This window comes from Protopterus annectens, chromosome 2.part2 (genome assembly GCF_019279795.1).
Source record: "Protopterus annectens isolate FY-2018-M chromosome 2.part2, PAN1.0, whole genome shotgun sequence".
Classification (NCBI taxonomy): domain Eukaryota; kingdom Metazoa; phylum Chordata; order Ceratodontiformes; family Protopteridae; genus Protopterus; species Protopterus annectens.
Window position 1 is genome coordinate 1,145,060,196 of NC_056730.1, and position 22,786 is coordinate 1,145,082,981.

The following is a 22,786-nucleotide window of genomic DNA, read 5'->3' on the forward strand; positions in this document are numbered from 1 at the left end:
TTGTGCCTGGGTGTGTCTGTTCACAGAGTGCCACCATTACAGAGTGTCTGTTGCACTATACAGAGTTATTTGGCAAAGTACTGCTATTTTGGGGAAATTACAGTGTGCTGTGTACTGTTTATTCACAAAGTGCAGTTATTTTGAGGTGTTTCTCACTCTGAGTTTCTTCTGCCCAATACATTCACAAATTGCCATTACTTCGAAACAGTTTATTTGCAGAGTGGCATTACTTCGAGATAGCTTATTCACAAGATGCAATTGCTTTGAGACAGTTCATTTGTAAAGTGCTATTACTTCAAGATAGTTTATTCGCAATGTACAGTTACTTTGAAATGTTTCTTGCCCTCAGTTTCTATTGCCCAGTTTATTCACACTGTGCAGTTGTTTGAAATGTTTCTTAAAATGATGATAAATGACTTTGGCAATAGAATGATGATAAATGGCTTTGGCATTAAAGCAATTACAAGACAAAGGCTCGTACAGTAAAATAATGATGATAAATGACTTTAGCATTACAAGATAAATGGTTTGTAAAGCAAAATAATTTCAAGGCAATTGGTTTTTACAGTAAAGAGATTTCAAAGCATTACAGTGCCCAGGAAACTTATTTTGTAAAATTCAGTTATACAAAGGCTTGTTGTGTTGTTACAAGTACTGGCATAACTTTCAAGCACATGTATACATGTATGTACAAGTGTGTGTGTTCATGTATATTTGCAAGAGTCTTTACTGAGCTATGTTAATATAGCAGATGGATATCACAAGTCACAACCACTTGTGTTTGATCAGAATATTGCAGAAAATTGGAGAATATTTGAGAAGAATACAATATATTTATACAAGCAGCTTATTCTGATAAAGATGCATGTACCATGGCATTCATTTTGCTGAATCTAGCAGGGTCAGAAGCCATTGAAAGGGAGCATTCATTTGACTGTGCACCAGCAGTGTATGAAGGTGAAGGAGAAACTTGTCGTGTTGTTGTGCAGGCTGAATCGAAAGAAGACCCCGAGGGTTTGAATTCACAAATTCAGAGAAATGTGTAACCCCCAGACTAATGTTACACTACAGAGGCATTTGTTTTACATGAGAGATCAAAAGCAAGGGGAAACTTTCGCAACTTATATTACTGGCCTGAGAAACAAAGCTAAAACGTGTAAGTTTGGTGATTTAAAGGATGAGTTAATAAAGGACAGACTCATATGTGGGATAAATAATGCTGCTATGGGAAAGATTTGGCTTCATGACAGTGATTTAATGCTGAGCAAAGCCATTGAGATTTGTCAGATTCATGAAGTTACAGAAAGGCATGCGAGTATGCTTGCTAGTGATATCAGCATGGTTTCAGTGGGCTCCAGAGCTAATGTAGAGAACATGCAACATGTGACTGGCAAAAGTAGTCCTAAGTATGTGGCAGCAGCAGTCCCTGCAGGACTTCTAGGTAAAACCAGTAGTCTTCTAGCACATTCCATGATCAGTTTAGTTAATGGAGCATGCTCAGTGTAGAACCAAGGGTACCCAGTGCAAAACAGATGTTGCTCAGTACAGCAGAAGAGTGAATCAGAAAAACTCAAATCAAGCTTTATTATAAAATGTCACAATTGTGGTGCCACCCATGAATCCAGAAGAGAAAAGTACATATAATTTGGCCAGCAATGTCACGAGTGTAAGAAATGGAACCATTTTCAAAGATTTTGTAAATCAAGTAAACCTCACACAGTTACAAAGAATGGTCCCTTCAAAAAACAAGTTAATCAAATAGACCTGAAACAGTCTGCTTTCTATGTAAATAGTGTGTCAGTAACTGGTGAAAATATTGATGCAGTAGATTTATTGGCAAGAAATGAAGTGTTTTGTACTGTCCAGATCAATGGTAAATCCACCAAGCTTAAAGTAGACACTGGTTCAAAGTGTAATGTCATGTCTGCAGATACTTTTGCAAGTGTCAGAGCTGGTGAACAACTAAATGTGACTAGTTGTTCGAAACTTGTTGCATATGGCGGTACAGAAATTCAAACCAAAGGCTCAATAGTGCTTTCATGTTATATGGCCAAGAACTGTTATAGCCTATTGTTCTGTGTGGTTCCAAGACCTGTGCAGTCATTATTGGATCTCAAAGACAGCCTGAAAATGAATCTGCTTTCTTTTACCAAAGAAGTTCATCAGATAAGCACATGTCCTAGTTCCAGCTTCACTAATACTATTTTTTCAGAGTTTTCTGATGTTTTCGATGACAAGCTGGGCAAACTTCCAGTTGTGTATTCCATAAAATTACACCCAGAAATTAGTCCAGTGGTCAGACAATCAAGAAGAGTTCCAATAGCTATGCAGTATAAAGTCAAAGCTCAGTTGGACAAAAATGGTGCAACAAGGTGTAATTTGTCCAGTTACAGAACCCACTGAATAGGTGCTGTCCATGGTAGCAGCTCATAAAAAAGGCTCAGAAGAAATCAGAATATGCATTGACCCAAGAAATTTGAACAAAGCATTGAAGAGACTGTATCATCCCATGTATACAGTCGAAAGGGTTACAGCTCTGATATCAAATGGCACGTTGTTTTCAGTCTTAGATGCAAAGAGTTCATTATGGCAAGTGAAACTTGATCGCAAATCTTCATTAATGACTACATTCAGTATCCCATTTGGAAGATATAGATTCCTCAGGATGCCATTTGGAATAGATTCTGTGGGTGAAGTCTTTCAGCATGCAATGGGGCAGTTTTTTTTGGGTTATCCATGTGCCACAATAGTAGATGATATATTGGTAGGAGGCAATGGTGAGGCAGAGCATGACAGAAATCTTGAGAGTTCTAGACAGAGCATGTGAAGTGAACTTAAAGCTCAATCCTCTGAAGTTCAAATTCAGACCACCAGAAGTTACATATGTAGGTAATTTGTTTACAAGTATTGGCTTGAGACCAGACCATACCAAGCAAGCAGCCATTCTTGAAATGCCAGCACCAGATAATGTGCAACCTCTACAATGTTTTCTTAGTATGGTCAATTACTCAGGCAAGTTTATACCAGACTTCAGTAACAGTACAGCACCTTTGAGAGAGCTCAAACATAAAAATGTTACTTGGTCATGGCTAGACCAGCATCAGAGAGCATTTGAAGTTCTTAAGCAGAATATTGCTACCCCACCAACATTAAGATACTATGATGTCAACAAACCAGTAACTCTTTCCTGCGATGCTTCAAAATTTGGTTTAGGTGCAGTTTTTCTTCAAGAGGTCAGGCCAGTAGCCTTCCCATCTAGAACACTTACCCAGACTGAGATGCAATATGCTCAAATTGAGAAAGAACTTTTGACAATAGTGTTTGCATGTTGTAAGTTTCATGATTATATCTATGGTCGAGATATCCAGATTGAAACTGATCATCAGTCTTGGGTTACTATTTTAAAGAAGCCTATGCATTCAGCTCCAGCGAAATTACAAAGAATGATGCTTAAATTGCAAAAGTACAACTTCAAAATGGTCTGTATGAAAGGCACACTTCTTTATTTGGCTGATGCCTTATCCAGATCTCTCAGAAATACTACGGAACAGCTTGACGCAGAGAATTTTGACTTTGATATCATGGAAGTGCATCATTTTTCTACCACAAGACTTGAGCTAAGAGATCATGCAATGACTGATCCAGTTTTGCAGAAGCTCAATCATTACAGTATATCCATGTTGGATGGCTGTCAAAGCAATCTAGTGTACCACCAGAAGTGCAATCTTACTTTCCTTACAGAGATGAGTTGTTGAAGAAAGATAGCATTATTTTCAAAGGTCCTAAAATTGTTGTTGTTCCTGCTTCCTTACAACAAGTATATATCCATATTTTGCATTGTGGTCACTCAGGTTCTGAATCTACTAAGAGAAAGGTGAAAGGACTAGCATTTTGTACTTCTCTAGAGAAAGACAGTGATAGAGTACTTTCTTCCTCTCCAGTGTGTAATAGTACTAAAGCACATTTGCAAAGAGAGCCACTTCAGCTAAGTCAAATTCCTGATGTACCTTGGTCAGTTGTAGCTGCTGACATATTCAAATGGAACAATCAACATTACTTAGTACTGGTAGACTCTTAAATTTGTTTGAGATTGATATACTACCTAATCTCACTTCTACTACAGTCATTACTAAGTTGAAATGCCATTTCTCAGTCCATGACAGTCGACATAAATTAATCTCTGACAATGGTACACAATTCACCAGTCAATTGTTTCAGAAATTTGCCAGAGAATGGGACTTTGTACATGTTACTAGTAATCCAGAGTATCCGCAATCAAATGGACTTGCTGAACATGCAGTTGTTGTTGTTGTTGTTTGTTTTTCGGCTTTTCCCGGTAAGGGGTCGCCACAGTGAAACTTCGGTCCACTAATGATTGGCAGTAGATTTTTATGAAATGCCAAGGTGCAGTACAGAGTTCAAAACAATTACTTGAGAAGTCAAAGCATGATAATACCTATTTATTTTAATTTACTCAATCTCAGAAACATACCCCATGATGATATATTTGGTTCTCCAGCTCAGACATCTATCTAGGCAAACCAGAGCAACATTGCCTATCAGTTGTAGTTTATTGAGGCCTAAACCTAACAACAACCAAGAAATCAAAGCCCAGTTATCTAGAAAGCATTCTTTCCAAAAGTCCAGCTATGACAAGTTGAGTAGATTCTTCATCCATTGGAAAAAGGAGAGACAATGAGGATACAAACAGGGAAAGGTTTCAACCTGATTGGTCAAGTGATGAGTATGTGTGCAGAGCCAAGATCCTATTTTGTTAAATCTGAGGGTGTGGAGTACAGGAGAAATCTCAGACATCTTCTTCCTGTAGCAGAACCAATATCGCAGCATCTTACCTGTGATAAAGACTCTAACTCTCAGAGCAATCCAGATGATATTCCTGTTCTGGAACGTGTCTTGATTCCTGATAATGTTCCAGCAGATGATTCCAGTGTTCCTAATACTGAACAGTCAGCAGAGACAATCCCAGTTGCTAAACCAGATCCCAATATGGTCGCATTTCAAAGATTACTGTGAAATACACAGCAACTTGGACATAGTTGTATATATGTATCTAGCTTTGTATAATTGCATGATGAAATCATTTCTATGTAAACTACATATTCATTCATATCAGGGATAATGCCTAACTCATTTTCTAAAAGAGGGAGGATGTAGAATAACAAATGTGATCTACCTTTAAGAAGCATTTCCACAATCTGTGTGTGTATATCAATACCAAGCACATGTTATCTTCAGTGCCATTTTGAAGGTGCAGCCAGAGTGTTAACATCCATGTGCGTGATAGTTAATCTGTTTATAAGTTAAAGTTACTTAACCTCATTTATGATGTGTTTGTATACGATAAAGCTGCTTGAACAAGAACCCAGGACGCTCGCCTGTTTTACCCTGACCCGGCAAGCGACATCCAGGTACTGTTATTATTGTCATGTTTTGTTTTGCCAAAAATGCTTTTTCATCTAATACATTCACATTTCATGTATATGGTGAATAAATGTTATTAATGAAACCATTAGTTCTTATCTTACTTACAACTGTTACTGCTAGTTTGTCTTGCTGTTGCTTCCTTTTTGGAGTATTACACCTGAATGTCAAGAGGAAATAACTTATTTATGCATTCCTTCATCAGTATAACAACAGTATTAATGTATACCTTTTTTGGCTTTTATTTATTTCTACATAAATAAATCTTCCTGTTTGTTTCAGTATCAACTTTTATTACATGTTGATACTGTGAATATGCCTGTTTTTCTAATAACTGCATTGACTTTGAGGGGGGTGTCATTCATGTGGTACATGCAATGGTGTATTTGTTTCCCAAAAAATACAATACTGCATTTTTTGTACTGATCTTAAATCCATGTTCTTGTCACCAGGAATTTGGGGATTAGGTGCTCTTACAGTAAATGGGTATCAGCTTTAGAGTTAATGACATTGCCAAGTTTGCATTCAAATTATGTGCCAAAGGAGAGCAGACCTAATACAGAGCCCTATGTGACACCATTGGCCATTGGTGAAAAGCCTTTTAAAGAAAGTGTACCACCAACTCAGAATGGGTTCTCAGAGAGACAGCTATCCAATGTGATACACTGGGGCTAAAATTCAACTGGATGGGTTTTGCAGCAACAGCGTAATGTGAAATAATATCAAAGACCTTAGGTACAGCCAGGTAATTAGTGTGTGCTCCTTGGCTATTTTCTAGAGCTTTAGTTACGTACTCAAAGAAATCTGTCAGATTCAGAAGGCAAACTTACCTTTCACAAAGCCAGACTGGTTCAGATTGAGGGACTGTAGGGTACCAATGTTATTATTTATGAGTTTTGTAATAATAATAATAATGTGCTCTTTTGTTTCCTTCACAAAAGATGCTGTAAGACTAACTGATCTATATTTTCCAGGGTCAATAGGTCTACCATTTTAAACAGATATAAAAATACCTGTCCCCCAGGCCTCAGACTCATGCTCATGGGTTCATTGTTGCTTACAAGGCTAGCTCTCCCCAACCACCGGCCCACAGACCAGAACCAGGCCGTGGATCATTTGGTACCAGGCCACCAGGCATGGAGTGAAATGAAAAAGTGAATGTTTGTATGTATGTGTATGAGAATGTTTGTCTGTCTGTATGTGATTGAATGCATGCATGAAAGCAGAATGTATGCATGTGTGAAAGAAGAGACTGTGTGTTTATGAGAGAGAGTAAGCAATGAGATCGATCTAGACATTATTTTACACTCGCTAATTTTGCTGTTTAGTGAGAGTAAAATAAAAGTTAAGGAAACCAGAAAAGTGTGTATGTGTATATTTCTGTCTGAGTTTGTGACTGAATGCATGCATGAAAGCAGAAGAGAGTGTGTGTGTGTGTGTGTGTGTGTGTGTGTGTGTGTGTGTGTGTGTGTGTGTGTGTGTGTGTGTGTGTGTGTGTGTCTGTGTGTGTGTGTGTGTGTGTGTGTGTGTGTGTGTGTGTGTGTGTGTGTGTGTGTGTGTGTGTGTGTGTGTATCCATGTGAGAGAGAGAGAGAGAAGAGTGAGAGTGATCCCTGGCAGCAGCAATGATGTTTGCATACCTCTGGACCATACCACTCAACCTCTTGCACAATACATCTGGACACATACCTCTCGACCTCTTACAGCAAGAAATCTGGACAAAGTAAAAAATAATGGGGGACAAAGGCTCAGAAATAGAGATACTTTTAAATATTGCTCCTACATACTTAGAAAGTAGATATAAATACAGGTTTTGCAGTAGCATGTATTTTCTGAAAGGTATGAAGTCTGAAACTCAACTGTCATTATTTTCTGACTTCAAACCTCAATGACCTGCCATTGATTTACCAGAAAACAACAATTTTATGAGAAACAGAGCAAAAATATGAGACAAAAATCAGGACATTCTGTGAAAATCTGTGCAGTTGAGAGGTATGGACAGAGCCAAATAATAGGGACATATTTTAAATATTGCTCTTCTAAACTTAGAAAGTCAATAAGGTTGCCATTAGGTTTACGTACCTCTCAACCATAGTAGATCAAAGTTATGCTGTTAAGCAAAAAGTACTTTTTTTTTTTTAATTATTGCCAATTGTCTTTATATTGTACTTTGGAGCTCTTCTTCCTGGGTCTTAACTGAAAATGGACTTCTAGTCCAGTCGAGCCTCCCCGGTAAACAAATGTCAAATAAATAAATAAATATTATGCACTTTATTATGCATGCACAATGGCTGGTCCATGAAAACTTTCCTTACATGAAACCGGTCCTTGGTGCAAAAAAGGTTGGGTCCCTATTATTTTAGCGAACGCAATGAATTGCGAATGCTGTTTAGTGAAACGTCATTACGAAATGGCAAAATACCAAAAGCACGGAACAGCAATTTCTTTCCTAGGGAAAAAAATCACTGGGCTGTTTTCGGGACTTTGCCATTTCTTCCACTGTGGTGCGATCGCAGTGTTGGTACATTTAAGTAGTGGGGTGGGGGGGGTGAAGCCCCCCACTTTATTTTGTGTTTTGATTTTTTTGTTTTTTTTTTTTTACAGATCAGCGATTTTTTTCCCTGGGAAAAAAATAGCTGATCCATGTGTTCGACATTTTGGGTTTTTAGGGATTGTTGGTTGATTATATAGTGTTTGCAATTCAGTACATTCGCTTATATAATATAGACCCCTGTACTTGGCTATTGATCCAAAATATCATAAGAAGCCCAGCCTTACATTCCCATGGCAGCTTTTAGCCCTTATATTTTGTGCATAAGTAACTCACAGGCAGGCAGAGCAGGGACATTTTGGGATATTTACATGTTGCCCCAGTACATGAGGCATAAGGTTGTTAAGCCAGGTGTGACTTTGAGGTTACCAATTCATTCTTCCTAATTATGTTTGAATACAGTAAAAAAAGTATTTTTCTTTAAATGGAATGGAAGATGGCTCCATAGAAGTGGAATTATCTGTAATACATAACTATCCATCCAACATGCCCTATTTATGTTGCAAGAGACTGAAATCTCTTGAGCATATGCTTATGCTACCATTGAACCTGCAAATGTGTAATAGGTCTGATAGGAAAGGGTCTGTTGAGGTGCTATACATGAGGCACAGGTTGCCTCTAAGTAGACTGCATGATACTTGAGAAAATGGACAAGGCTTTGAGATGGTGTCTATAAGTTTTATGATTTTCTTAGTGAGGAAGCATTGTGGTTATTCCACTTCTGGCAAGTGTTGGACAAGTATCCGCAGAAAGGAGCATTATGCTCAGTGACTGGCCTAATGAGATCCAAGTTCAGTGGAATTACTGTATTCCTGGACCTGGACAGCATAAGCTGTGCAATGAGAAAGGACTTCCTTATAACCGTGGATATACTGTGATAAAAGGACAGTTCACTGTTGACAATGGTTCAAAGATCCCTGACTAGATGAGCAATATTCAGGGGCCTGATTTTAGAGTGACAGTTACAAGGGGAGTCATGCTTAACAAATGTTGTAATTATACATTTCCTGACATTTAGTTTTAGTACATGGTTTTGACACCAACTATTTGTTTGGAATAGACTTTCTTGGAGGATCATTATGGCCTCTGGGGAGTTTATGATGGCACCAAGTTTGCAGCTATCTGCAAACTTGGTCAGCCATAAATTCTTAACATTAGTTTTAACTTCCAAGAAGTAAATGCCAAAGAAGAGTGGCCCAAGGACTGAACCCTGGGGTACACTGCTATTAATAGGTATTTTGGAGAGATAGAGCAGCCCAACCTAATCTCTTGGGTTCTGTTGGTGAGACAGTTTCTTATCCAAAGAGTTACATAGGAATTTACATTTAACTCAAAGAGTTTATTTAAAATACCTGATTAGGGGATGGTGTGGCACACCTTTGAGAGGTCTACATATGGGGTGTGCACTAATTTGCCCTTATTTATTGCTACAGTAATTTTTTAAAAAAGTCAACAGTTAACATAAAACCATTTCTGAGGCTGATATTAAATAGCCTCTGTAGGGAGGTCTGATGAGTTATGTTTCAGGCTGACCATTAGGCAGATTAGGATGTTGACCAGCTTTTGACTTTAAAAAGTGCCTTGAGTGTATGTGGTCTGAGAATATTGGAGAGGAGGGGTAATGAAGTTTGAACTAAATTTGTCCACTAGTAGACTGGCTATATTCTCTGGGTATCAGCATATGATATAATATACTATTAGCTCTGTCCAGTGCTGGGCATTGTTTCTGAGGTTTCTAACACAGTTAAAGATGACTTTGTGGTTATCCTTTGCCTAGGTGAATATCTTTACCTCATATCTGTCTTTGATTGATTTGATCAGGGTCCAGAGTTCTTTAGTTTAGCTAGCATGTTTATAACATCTTGAGAGTGAAATTTATTTTTACATGCATATAGGTTTTATTTCTGCTGTTATCGAGTCTGTTTGTATGAGGGTTTCACCACAGGAACTATTTATTTTTGAATTTGGCATTGTATTTATTTTTAAGAGGGACTGATGCTTCTGTGCAACTATTTACATCTACACAGAATTTGGTAGTAAAGAATTGCACATTGAAGAGAATATGACTGAAGAAGATTAAGTGGGAATTGGTAAAGCAGTACTTCATGTTAACAAGGAGACAACCTGGTGTGTTAGCTGGAATCATGGAGCTAGTGTTTTTGGTTTTGGAGGGCTTTTAAAAACTTGTTCTAGGGTAATTATAATTAATCATATGGAATGAATGGCATGATGGAAGGAACTGAAAGGGAGCATGGGGAAAACATCTGAGCTGAATTTATGTGCTAATATGTTGGCAATGATGTCCTGGTCAGAATAGGTGGTATTATTGGAGATCGACTTGGTACATTGCTGATTATTTTTCCTAAGATTCCTGACATAGTTACAAAAGGCTTTGTGGCAAATGTACCAGTGGCATAGAGGGTTAAAGCCCCAAGTACATTGCAGTCAACTCTAGTACAGCTAGTGGCTCAGGCATTTTGTGGCATGGGCAAGGAAAGGTAGGTGTGCCCCTCCTGGCTGATGATGCAATACTTCCTATCTGCCTTGTGCCACTGCTCAAATAAAAGGATCTCACTTGAAGAGTAGAGTCACCTCATGATCTGGGGAGCTGCAGCAGGGAAAATAAGTACATGGCCATCCAAGATGGTAATGGTAGCCTTTGTTGGCACATTTGGGAGAGCATACGTGCACAGATAGAGAGATGTAGGTAGCCCTTGTTGTGGTGCAAGTGCTCACATTTTCACCAGAGGTGGAGTTAGCTGCCAAATAAAAACTATGCTCTCATTACCAGGGTGCTGGTTAGTAAACAAAGCTCCCTCATGGCTGCCTTGATGATGACTCTCATCAGACAGCATAGTGCCTGATTGATGAGAGGCAAGCATGGGGGCAAAAATCATACAAAAAGAGCTTTCTGGTTATCTTTGGATGAGGTAGCAATAAAAAAAAATAAATATATACATATATATATATATATATATTGGTTCTCAGCCCCTGTTGACCATCAACTGCTCAGTTGCCCTCCTCTTTCTCCCCAGCTCTCCCCTGAGGCCACCTGTTGACAGGGAAGGTGACTGGAAATTTCTGGTTTATACTGGTACTAACTCCTAGCTGGGGTCATTGTTTGGTGGTCAGACAGAACAAGGAGTAGTGATATCACCTGGCAGTGTCACATACACTAGAAACATAGCTTTCCAAAGCTTGACTCCTTCCCCTGCATGCTGACATTCTGTGGAGTATATAAGGTGAATCATGAGATATGGCCTCTGAGAAAGTGGTCTCCAGTCCTAAGGTGCTCAAATCTCCTCAGAGTACCCTCATGTCCCAGCTAGGTGATCCTTCTGAGTCCTGGTCACTGCCAGTGTTCTAAAGATCCATCTTCTGCAGCAGGCATTATTCCCTCTCAGGATAGGCAGCTCCACCAAGCTCCCAAAATAACATCTGAATTCAGATCACTTATACTGTAGTTAGGGCCTCATCATTCTATGCACTGAGCTGTCTATATGATGGCAGCATTTAATTCATACATGGATCTGCAGGGGTTAATGGTGTACCTGAGTACTTTGGTTACTTTTCTGAGGTTACTTCTAGCATGGAGGGGATTGAATTTATTTCTTAAATCTAGCAATTTTTTAACTTTTATTGTAAAGCTTGTTGTTACTGGAGTTTATTTCTAAAAAACAATTATGTGATGACTGCACCCTATCCACCACCTAGCATGTAAAGATATACTGATGTCTGATGCACATCCCTGCATAGCCTATGTACAATAACACATATGTCCTTTCATCTTTAGCTGTCTGAATTATAGTCCACAGCTTTGGAACAGCGACTGCCTCTTTGCCAGTGCCACAATAAACTACAGAAATACACATAGCTACTGCATATCTACTCCCAACTCTTTTCTATGGTGCTCTCATATTCATCAACTTACAAGCAAATCAATCTCCCCTACTTGTGCAGTGTTACAACAAAATAGCTAAATTTGCAGGCAACATATCTCAAAAGTTACATCACTGTTTAGCCCTAACACAATTCTACTGGACTGAAGTTCCTCACTGCTTAACTTACCTGCAATTGCTAATCTGTCATACTGTCATCCACACTCCTGAAAAATGCCCAGGCTTGGCCAATATTCTACTACAGTATACACCAAATGTTACTCTTTGCTTAGGTGATAAACATCTATAGAATGTAGGTATATCCAACAACCTAGCAGGTGATTCTCTCTACTCCTGCCATGTCTCAAAACGTGAAACACCATGCTTCTCTATTTAAAACTAATCACTAAACTTAACAGCAAATAAAGCAACATCTGATGGATACTTGGTCCTGCTCTGCGCCTGGTTAAAACATATCTGCTCATTATAATTTATTATTCATAATTTATTTAACAAAATCTAGCACCAACTAACACTGTCTCTCTCTTGTTAGCATTATCTCCCATTTTTCTCTTCCTCTTTTCTGTCAACCATACCTTACCCACTCCTCCTGCCTTTTGTTGGTGAACTTTGCTATCCCTCCAGGTACATCTACTGCTAGTACTCTCCGCCATGGGAACATTTCAGTGGTACAACTTTCTTGACTATGTTGAAGTAATGGATTTGTCTTAATATCTAAATAGTAATTCTGCACAACATTGCAAGAACCTTATACTCTTCGTATAATCCATTATAACTAAGGTGCTTTCTAATCTCTAAATGCAACTAAATAAAACTGCATTTTTTTTTAATTCTGATTATATTACACTGTAAATTACTTAAAATATGGACCATTTCTCCCTGGGCCTCTGCTGAAAAGGGGCACTGTTCAGTTGAACTCTATTTGTAAAAATAAATGTGTCTCTCCATTTTGATTATCTATGGATACTTTGAGTAGTAATCCACACAAATCAGATAATGTGAATATTTAAATTGAAATAAGTCAGTAGCATGTTTCTTCCCGGGTCTTTCTGGACTATCATGTGATATCATCTCTTTTTTCTAATTACTTGTCTGAAACATATTCCATTATTTCTAACAAACAGCTTGTTGAGACATTCATGATGAAAACATTAACATCCCCTGCATTTGCCTTGCACTTCACAACTGCAAGATGAACCTTTGAATTCTCTCCAGCATTTTGCCTTGATTTAGCATCATATTCTGTCTGATTTGAACAACAGACCTTGTTAATCTCATCATGGTATGTGTGGTACTTCTGTATCTACATGGGTACTTCTTTCTTTTCTTCAGGCCTTCTTTTCATTACCATGTCATTCAGCATTGCATGCCTGTATCAGTCTCTATACACTTCTTCAACTCTTGTCGCCTTTCTTCTTATATTATTACAGAGGGGAATTATATACATCACTTCTATGTTCTGATTCAGCAATTCCTGCAAACTTTTCTTTTCAATAACCCATGTTATTGGGTCGTGTGTATCTCTTTTCCAGATTTGTGCATAATTTAAAGGTAGCATTTCCTAGAGCTATCATTATCCCTTGAAGATGTAATTGTTCTTTGCATAATGGCTTTTAAATAATATTGTGTAATGGTTTGTGATCTCTCACTCAACACAAACTTGTCTGCCATGGCCATAATCATAGAATTTTTCATAGCAATATGCAATAGCTAAAACTTCCATCTAGATTTGGGTGTATCTTGTTTGTTCTTCCATCAGTTCTCTTGAACTACAGACAATTGGTGGTCCTTCTTGCAGCAACATTGCTCCTGTCTCAGAATAACTGGCATCCACCTAAAACGTAACTGGTTTTGTCACATCATATTATCAAACAGTTGGGGATTCTGTAATAAATTTCTTTAATATTGTGAATGTTTTTGCTTAGAGTGGCGCTTTACATTTTCCTGCAATCTCAGTGGCATAAACATTTCTATTAACTTTAGAATAAAAGTTGAATCATCCTAAGAAATCTTAGCAATCCTTATTTTCTGATGGTCTTTCTATTTAAGCTATTGCTTTTATTTTCTCTTGATTTAGTTGCAGAGCCTCTTGTGTCATGAAATGGTCACTATATATGCTACTTCTAAGACATATTTGAGATTTTTCTTTCTCTGGCTTCAGATTATTTTTATTTCTTTCTAGCAACTTCTTTAACTCTTTAAAAATGGATCCAAGTTATCTCAACACAGTGAAAACAAGACACAATTTTAGGTATTGATTGTTTTCAGTTTTAATATATTTTAAATTTAAAATTGTTATAATGCTGATTAAAAAATAAAAAAAATCCCTCTTTCACAACCTATCAGTGAACTTATTATTTAGTAATCCTCTTGGCTAAATAATTCTTCACAGTTTAGGATTAAAGATGGGAAATCAAACCCAGAAGTGAGAGATCATGCTATTTATTAATGTGACTTCTCACCTCTTCCCCTAAAAACCTATCAGCAGGTCAGTGGTGAACCAACCCATATGCAGTCTAAGCTCCTAAAAGCATACCACTCAACATCTCAATGCATGAATTATATCAAAAGTTAAAAATACTAGAGGAACAAAATCCCAAAATCATGTACAGATATTATATATTGCACTTATAAAATTAGAAAGTTGTTTGAATAACAGGTTTTAAATTAGTATGAATCTTCTGAAGGCTAAGAAATCTAAACTCAAATATCTGTCATTATTTAGTTACTTTAATCCACAATGAATTGCCAGAAAATACACACACACACACACACACACACACACACACACACACACACACACATTTTATGGAGAACAGGCCAAAACAATGAGGCAGACCTTTGGGCATTTTGCAAAATTCTGGACAGCTGACAGGAATCCCTGCATCTGGTTGCTCATAACAATCAATTTCAGTGATTTTCTGTTTGTTGTGTCTTTTGGCTTTTCCTGATTAGGGGTCGCCGCAGCGGAACTCCGGTCCGCCAATGATTGGCAGTAGATTTTTACGTGCCGAGTTGCCGGCCCTGATGCACAATCTTCAATGAAGGTACTCCCATTCACGCATGTCTCCACACAGAAGACGCTCTTATCTGAGAATCAAACAGGACAACGTCTTACTGTGAGGCGACAATGCTACCGCAGCACCACCACGATTTTCTGGTAATCTTTAATAATATGATAAGATACTAAAGAGACCTCCAATCTTTAAGAACAATTTTCTTTTGCAGGTATATAACTTTTCTTACTTACTGGCAAGAAACCAGATAGACCTGTAAGTAGTGCTAACATAGGACCTGCCCAGAGCACAAAGCACTCTTATTTATTGATTTACTTATTTATTTTTTCACCACTTCTGGCGCTCTGACATGGTAAGTGAGTATTGGATTTAGTTATCTGTTTGGAAGGATATATTTAGGATGATCACAATTAAATAATCATTGTTATGGCCTGATATGGGGTGTGGATATGGGGTATGCTATTACATAACTACAATACATTGTTTTGATTATTTTTCTTTTTTATCACAACCTAACGCCAGCGGGGTGCACAGAAGTTTATTACCTTTTGGGAGAGTGGAGAGGCAAGGTTTGTGTGAAACACAGGACAGTTATGTAATTTGGCTAGCCTATAGGCACTGTGTGAGTCTATGAACACATTGAAATTCATAATTAAGATTACTGTGCCTTCTACTTTCTTCAAAATCGCACATCAGAAATGTGCACAGAAAGTGTCTGTCTTGTTTTGGGAGGAAATGTGCATGAAAGTAAAGGACAGTTACATGACTCATGCAATATAAGCATTGGTACAGCTAGTTTGGGAGGCGATGAGGGTATTTGTCCAAAAGCAACACAATTAAATAAATCACTGTGGTCACTGATTATGAAGAAAGTGAAAGAAAGAAACATCAGAGATATGCAAACAAGATGAGCATCTTTTGAGGAGTAGAGTGAGAAGCAATGCTGAAAAAGTAAGCTGTTCAATGAAAATAATACAGATTTTTGAGGGATGATGTATGTGTCTAACATCAAAAAGGGTGAAATATGTTACTGTGGCTATTTTGTTAATAAGTCAATCAGACATGTACATTTCTAGGGGCAGATGAGGTATATAAACAGAGGGCAGTTATAGGATCACTTCTAAATGATTATTAATACGGTTTGCTGGGATGCAGTATTTGTCAAGGGATAAATGGTCATAGTATTCATGTAACAACTTCACAGTGAAAGGTGGTGTGCTCTCTCAAAAAGGGTATATTCCATTGAGCCAATATGTTTCTTAAATCTGAATATCATTCTGAAATTCCCTGAAATTTTTGTTGTAACCTTCCTTAGGGTGACTAATGTATGGCCTCTTATACAGAGATAATAAATCCAATTTCAGAGTGCTTTTGATACCACAGTATGGCACTATATCCAGTTCAAACTGGGAAGTATTTGACCACTCTTTGCAAGCCTGGATGAAACTAACATCCAGAATATATGTGCATTAAGTCATCATTAGAAAAGATGGGAAAAAAAGAGTAATAATAATGATTTTAGTTACACCAGACAATGTAACACTATTTTTCCTGTTTATAGAGCAAAGCCTACATTTGAAATACTCACAAATTGGATTTGTGTCCTGCAAATCAGGATGGAGGTACACTAAGTCCTTGAAGGGAGAATGATATTCTTGAGTGTGTTTTATATCCAGGTATTTTATTATACTCCCTGAATGTTTTATTGTGAACTGCCTTTGGGAAACTGATAAATGAGTCTTAAAGGTTTGCTATCATGTACTCTACTCACAGGCGGACAAGTCTTTGTATGCTCAAAGCCATTCTGCAAAAGTTGGAATGCCAAATTCCAGTGTACCTGACACAAACACCAAACCTTGAAACTCCCTACTGCTCTGAACCGAGGAACAAGCATTACTATGGGTCCAAAAGGAGGCAAGGTTGGACACTCAGTAATGTTGGTTTTCGACATTCTGATGTTCGCAATGTGAAACTTGTGCAGGTGGATTCAACCAACTATGAGTCAAGTTAATGATAGGAAACTGTCCTAAATACAACTGGTATACCAATGTCTTTGTGGGGTTTTGCTATCAGCCTGGTGCTATATTTGGTATCTACCTAGGGTTGTTTAACCTCTGCTCACAAAAACCTGTATAAAACTAATGTCCATAATACATTTTACGAGGTTTTCATTATGTCAAAAGTTAAAATCACAAATAAAAGCTTAATTTTAATCTGTTCTACAGAATTGTTATCTGGTACAAGGTTGTATTTCTTGTAATCATATTTGTGAACTACTAATGCATTCTCATACCTTGCTTGCATTTCTTGTAAATCCTGTATGTAATTTTTTTTCTTGCATATTTAGTATGTAAACTGTTTTTCTATGTGTATGTAAACTTTAGTATGTAAACTGTTTTTCAATGCATTCTCGGAGCTTTTCTTCCCGGGCCGCCACTGAAAATGGGCCAGGTTGACCCAGTGGACTTTCCCAGTAATCAAACTGGAAATAAATAAATAAATAAACATTCCATCAGAAAAACAGTTTTCACTTGTAAAATGTCATGACTGTGATACTGTGTTTTCATTCAGCTAAGGCAGCTTTCTCAAATTCAGTGCTAAGCTGCAATGAAATTCCTGAGGGTAGACTAGGACTCTTTAAATACACTGTATAACTAATCATCCTGTTGTTAACATCTGAAAGTTTTAGACTGAAATCTGAAAGAGGCACAGAAATATAGCCCTTCATAGATAAGGAACACAAGCTTTGGAACATATGCCTTTACTGTCACAGTTTGGCATTTCATATTATACTCAGCTTCCTGTATTTTATGACTGTTTAATCATATTTTTCTCATTAATAAGATTAAATGATTTAAATAATGTTATTCTTTCTTGAAGAAATGAAACTACTTTTATTTACTTGTTTTTTTTTTTTTGGATATGTCAAATACAACACAATAACGATCAAACCTTTACAGTCATTGCTTTGAATGTTCTGACAGATTCTCTTAGACAGTAAGATACTGGTAGCTATTGTGTGTCCCAACAATAATAAAGACCCCTCAAAAGCCATCCATAAGTGCAGCACTTAGTGCATTCATGGAAATCATTTTATAAAGTTCTCTCTGCTCTGCATCATTTATTATATTTAAATACAGAGGTTTTACCTGAAATATCTGACAGAAACCTATAGAACCTGACAGAAGACTACCTGTAAATGTTATTCTTTTTATAAGCATGTAACGTAGATCTACCTGTTTAAATGAACTTAAGTTAAAGTTAAGTGTGGCAGAACCAAATGGACAAGACTGTTCAGGTGAATGCATTCCAGGGGAAGAAATGTCATAATGATGATAATTAACTCGCCAAAATAATATCCTTGTTGAAGCTACTTCTAAAGAAGTAATTTCCAGATATCCTATCTAGGAATTAAAAACGTACAAAGACAGATGTTTTGTTAACCTTGTTTCTTAAAAATAACAAAAATTTTAAACCATAGTATGCATTCGGAAACATGATTCAGCACAGGTACAGTCTGCAAGCAATAAATAAAACAAGCTGTTTTACAATATATAAAATGTTAAGAATGTCCTGCATTATAAGATCCCATATCAAAAAAATAAATAAATAAAATAAAAGAGAAGCAGTGATAACAAATAATGTAAGATAAATAATGCAGCAGTAAAACGAGAAGTGGCAGATTAAGATGGAAGTAATTTTGAACATATGTTTTTACTGACCTGCAAATGGTTTCAACTTAAATTATTTATACAGAAAAAAAGATTATATATATAGCAACTACTGAGCTATGTATGCAGTCATAGCTAGCTCACAAAATTTAATACAAAATGAAATAATATAGTAGATCTGTTGCTTTCATTACAAGATGAGTCCCTGCTAGCTTGGCATGAGCCCATTTCTCAAATAAACATTTCATGAGAGTCTCTTGATGAAATATTTATTGGAGAAAATATTTGCACATTATAAGATAAAACAGTATAATCTGAGTACTTGTAACAAATATACAAGACAGTTTTAATTTAGCATCCTTCAGACTTTCAAAACATTTGTGCTAAAAAAGAACATTTTTATTATTTGCAAAAAAATAAGTGCAATATGGTTTTGAGACTCTGAGATAAATTTCCCAAGATCACAAAGAAACAGAGGAGAGAATTCATAAAAGTTATATTTCCTGGTGCCCTTTTTGAAATCAGAGACAAACCTAACTCGCTGCTCCAGCATGAAGACATGCAGCACCACATTGGGCTGTCTCCAAGGATGTGCTACATGCAAATGAGGGACTCCACTGGAGAGGCATATGCTAATTAGCCATTTGCTCTCTCCCCCAGAACTGCCTGCAGGAAAGCATATATGCACGAAATGATTCAGGAAACCAGTCAAATATGTAGATCACCACAGCCACCTCTATCACATCGTGATAGTGAACATGGCCAAAATGCCACGATCAGCCATTGATGAAAAGATTAAGGACTGGGGATTTTAGTGGTAAGGTAGGGTCAAGAGATTTGTGAATGAGTGTATGTGAAGGGTTGTATGTGTGACTACACAACCCTGGACTAATGAGTATAATCTACAACATTGGGTGGGGGGACTACTAGCCATCTGGTTAACAGCACTATGAGAATGGGAAGACCACTAGCTACCAGGGAGTAAAATGTAAGATGTGTGTCCTGACAACACTCAAGGCAATATGGGAAATGGGGTGGCAGGAACACTTGCCACCAGGCATAGGATGTGCAGACAACTCAGGAATAGGATACATCAAGGATGTGCAGACAACACAGGGACGGATATGGGGAGTGTGATGTGTGTGTGTGTGTGTGTGTGTGTGTGTGTGTGTGTGTGTGTGTGTGTGTGTGTGTGTGCGTGTGTGCGTGTGTGCGTGTGTGTGTGTGTGTGTGTTTAAATCAATGTTTACACGTATGTGTGGGGGGATGACTGGGGAAGGGATGCCTATGATTACACAATGTGGCTACCTCTGTTAACTAGTACAGGAAGTGGTGATCTCCACTTTGTAGTACTTAGCTGTAATTCAGAGGCATGCATATGAGTGGATAATGAGGCAGTTTATATGTCTTTGAATCACAAAGTACCATATCATGGGAGCTGGGCCTTTGTCGCACAAGCCATATGGCTCACACTAGGCCCATTATGGAATCCTCTTCATAGTGTTGTCAGTATGGATCAAATTAAAAAAGGTGCCACCTCTAGCTGCAGAGGTTCTTGACTACTTCCACAGTCAATCAGCATGAACTCTGAGGAATAAAAACATAAAAGTAATACTTTTATTTAAAAAAGACAGTTTATTATAATGGTTCCAACAACCTAAACTATTTGTTATTGCATTTATGACATATTAAGTAAAAAAAAAATATTACCAACACTTTCAATAAAGATAATATGGTAATTAATAAAATACGTGTATAACATTTTTGCAATAAACTAAAATAATTTTGACATGAAACATAGTTTCAGGCAAAAACAAAACCACTGCACCAGATAAAGTCCAGACCAGGCTCTAAAAATATAATGCAAGAAATCCAAGCAGGTAAAGGACACACACAGCATAAAACCAAATGATTTATTAAGTAAAAATCATGTAAGCGCTTTAGCTTAGTACTCCTATGCTTCATCAGACATACAATTCTATCACAAGCCTAAACATTTTAAACACTGTTAAACCAATCACTGTTAGCAACCTTTTTCCCTCCAATTAAGTAATTAGTGGAAACCAAGTGATTTAAAGTAACCTAACACTTTAGCAAAATAAATAAATTTTTAGTATGTTCCAACCACAACTTTTATAATAGATTTCAGATATAATAAATAAAACATATATTACAGATATGTAAACAGTATAATATGCATCATAAATAAACCATTATATCATGTTGTTGCAAATATGTATTTTATTTATTTATTTTATTTTACATTTGTTAACCGGGCTAGTCCAACTGGATATATTTCCATTTTCAGCAGAGGCCCGGGGAGAAAAGCTCCAACAGTAACATACAAAAAGATTATCATGCACAATTATAAAAGAAAAATTATGTTAAAAATAATCAGAGAGCATTAGCTAAAGAATTTGTACTATTTGTGCAACGCAACATACAAAAAGATTATCATACACAAATATACAAGAAAATTATGTTAACATAATCATAATTATGTTAAATAATCATCATTATGTTAAAATAATCATGTTAAAATAATCAAAATATACTGGTGTGTTGGGAAATTTAATGCAGAACTGCATCAACAAAGGCTGAAACAGTCCTGCCATCCACATAGTTAACTAAGTATATACCTTATATAAAGTTTACAATAAAAAACTTGAACTGCTACATGCACACTCATCAATCTAATTAAATGTTCAAAAAACAAACGCATAAACAAACAGAAAATATATGAAAATTAAATATAAACAAAACCAAATATCATAGCTAAATGCTACTAACACAAAAATATATGTATATATAAAAACACAATAAAATAGCCACATAACCAGAAAATAAGGAAGAAAAAGCAAACATATCTGAAACAAAATATAAATCAGCAAAGTAGTTCTTTCATATTTAGTGGTGACTGTTACAGATAATATAAAGCTTCTACCAGCAAACATAACCAACAAGAAAAGGCATCTAAATTGTAAAGAGTTAATTATGCATATGCACATACCACCTGTTATAAAGTATATATTCTGAACTTACATACACATACTAGTAAGAGAGTAAGTGAAAAAGAAAAAGATTGAGAATGCATACAAAGCAGCCATATAATTATTCCAGTCACCTTAGCTATGCAAATCTATATATTCCAGTGAAATGTTATAGTGAACTCTTTACAAGTGAGTAAACATCACAGTGACTATGATCTGCAGTGTATACCAGACACTAAAGCAGTTTAAAATCACAGAAGTAAGCACATTAAAACAGGCTGTTTTGATTTATATTAACTTAGGAAATTTTAGGTAATAAGCTTTGATAATAAAGGTATAAACAAAATTAAAGACTGTTCACAGTATTTCACTAGCAAAGAGTTGTCATAATGCTAATAGATATTCTTCAGGTCTTGTGATAATCACAAAAACATTTTATTGCATTTCGGTCTCACTGTTACATGAAAACTGTTATTTGGTTTCTTTCAAAACAGCCATTTATTGTTTTTAAAAACTTATACAAGATTAGCCCCTTATTATTTCATGTGCAGGATTTATTTCTTATTCATTTAATGGCAAGAGTTACTGGCATGCAGTTCTACAATATTAGCCATTGATTACAATCAGTATGTGGCTTTTTCTAAGCATTTTTTCTTCCATTGTTTTGTCATTTGAAAAATACCGCATTTACATTATTAAAGAATACTTATTATCAACACTAAGACCAAGTACAATGCAGGAGTACTGCAGAATAGTGTAACTACTATAAATTTTCAATAAAAATGTTTCTAGAGATAGAGTTGCTTGTTTGTCCTACCCCCCCCCCCCTAACAGACTAAGAGATCAGCTTTTGTATTCTCAGCATTGATCCCACCTCCAGCATACAGCACATCTCATATGTAAAAAAAAATGTACATTTCTCTCCAAATGCTGCCCTATACATTTAAGAAATAAAGATTCAAGAAATCTATTGTCAGTGTATTCCTCCACTGTAACCATAATACTGATTGTTTTCAGATGATTAGTCGTGTCTTTTAAGCAAACTGTCCTCATACCTCTCAACTGTCAAGATTTCCACAAAATATCCAAGTTTTTGCCTTATATTTTTGATCTGTTTCTCATAAAACGTGAAGTTTTCTGGCAAATCACTCAGGACTTAAGTCATTAAATGAGACAGTCATTTGAATTTCGGGATTCATATCCTTTGGAAAAATGCG

The 22,786-nt window shown here is 36.6% G+C and overlaps 1 protein-coding gene across 7 annotated transcripts in view; it reads right to left on the reverse strand.

The window, feature by feature from the left end:
• The window catches only part of GDA (guanine deaminase), a 1,032,722-nt gene that overhangs the window by 1,008,414 nt on the left and 1,522 nt on the right, over nucleotides 1–22,786 (reverse strand). The gene's annotated exons all lie outside the window — the stretch shown is intronic.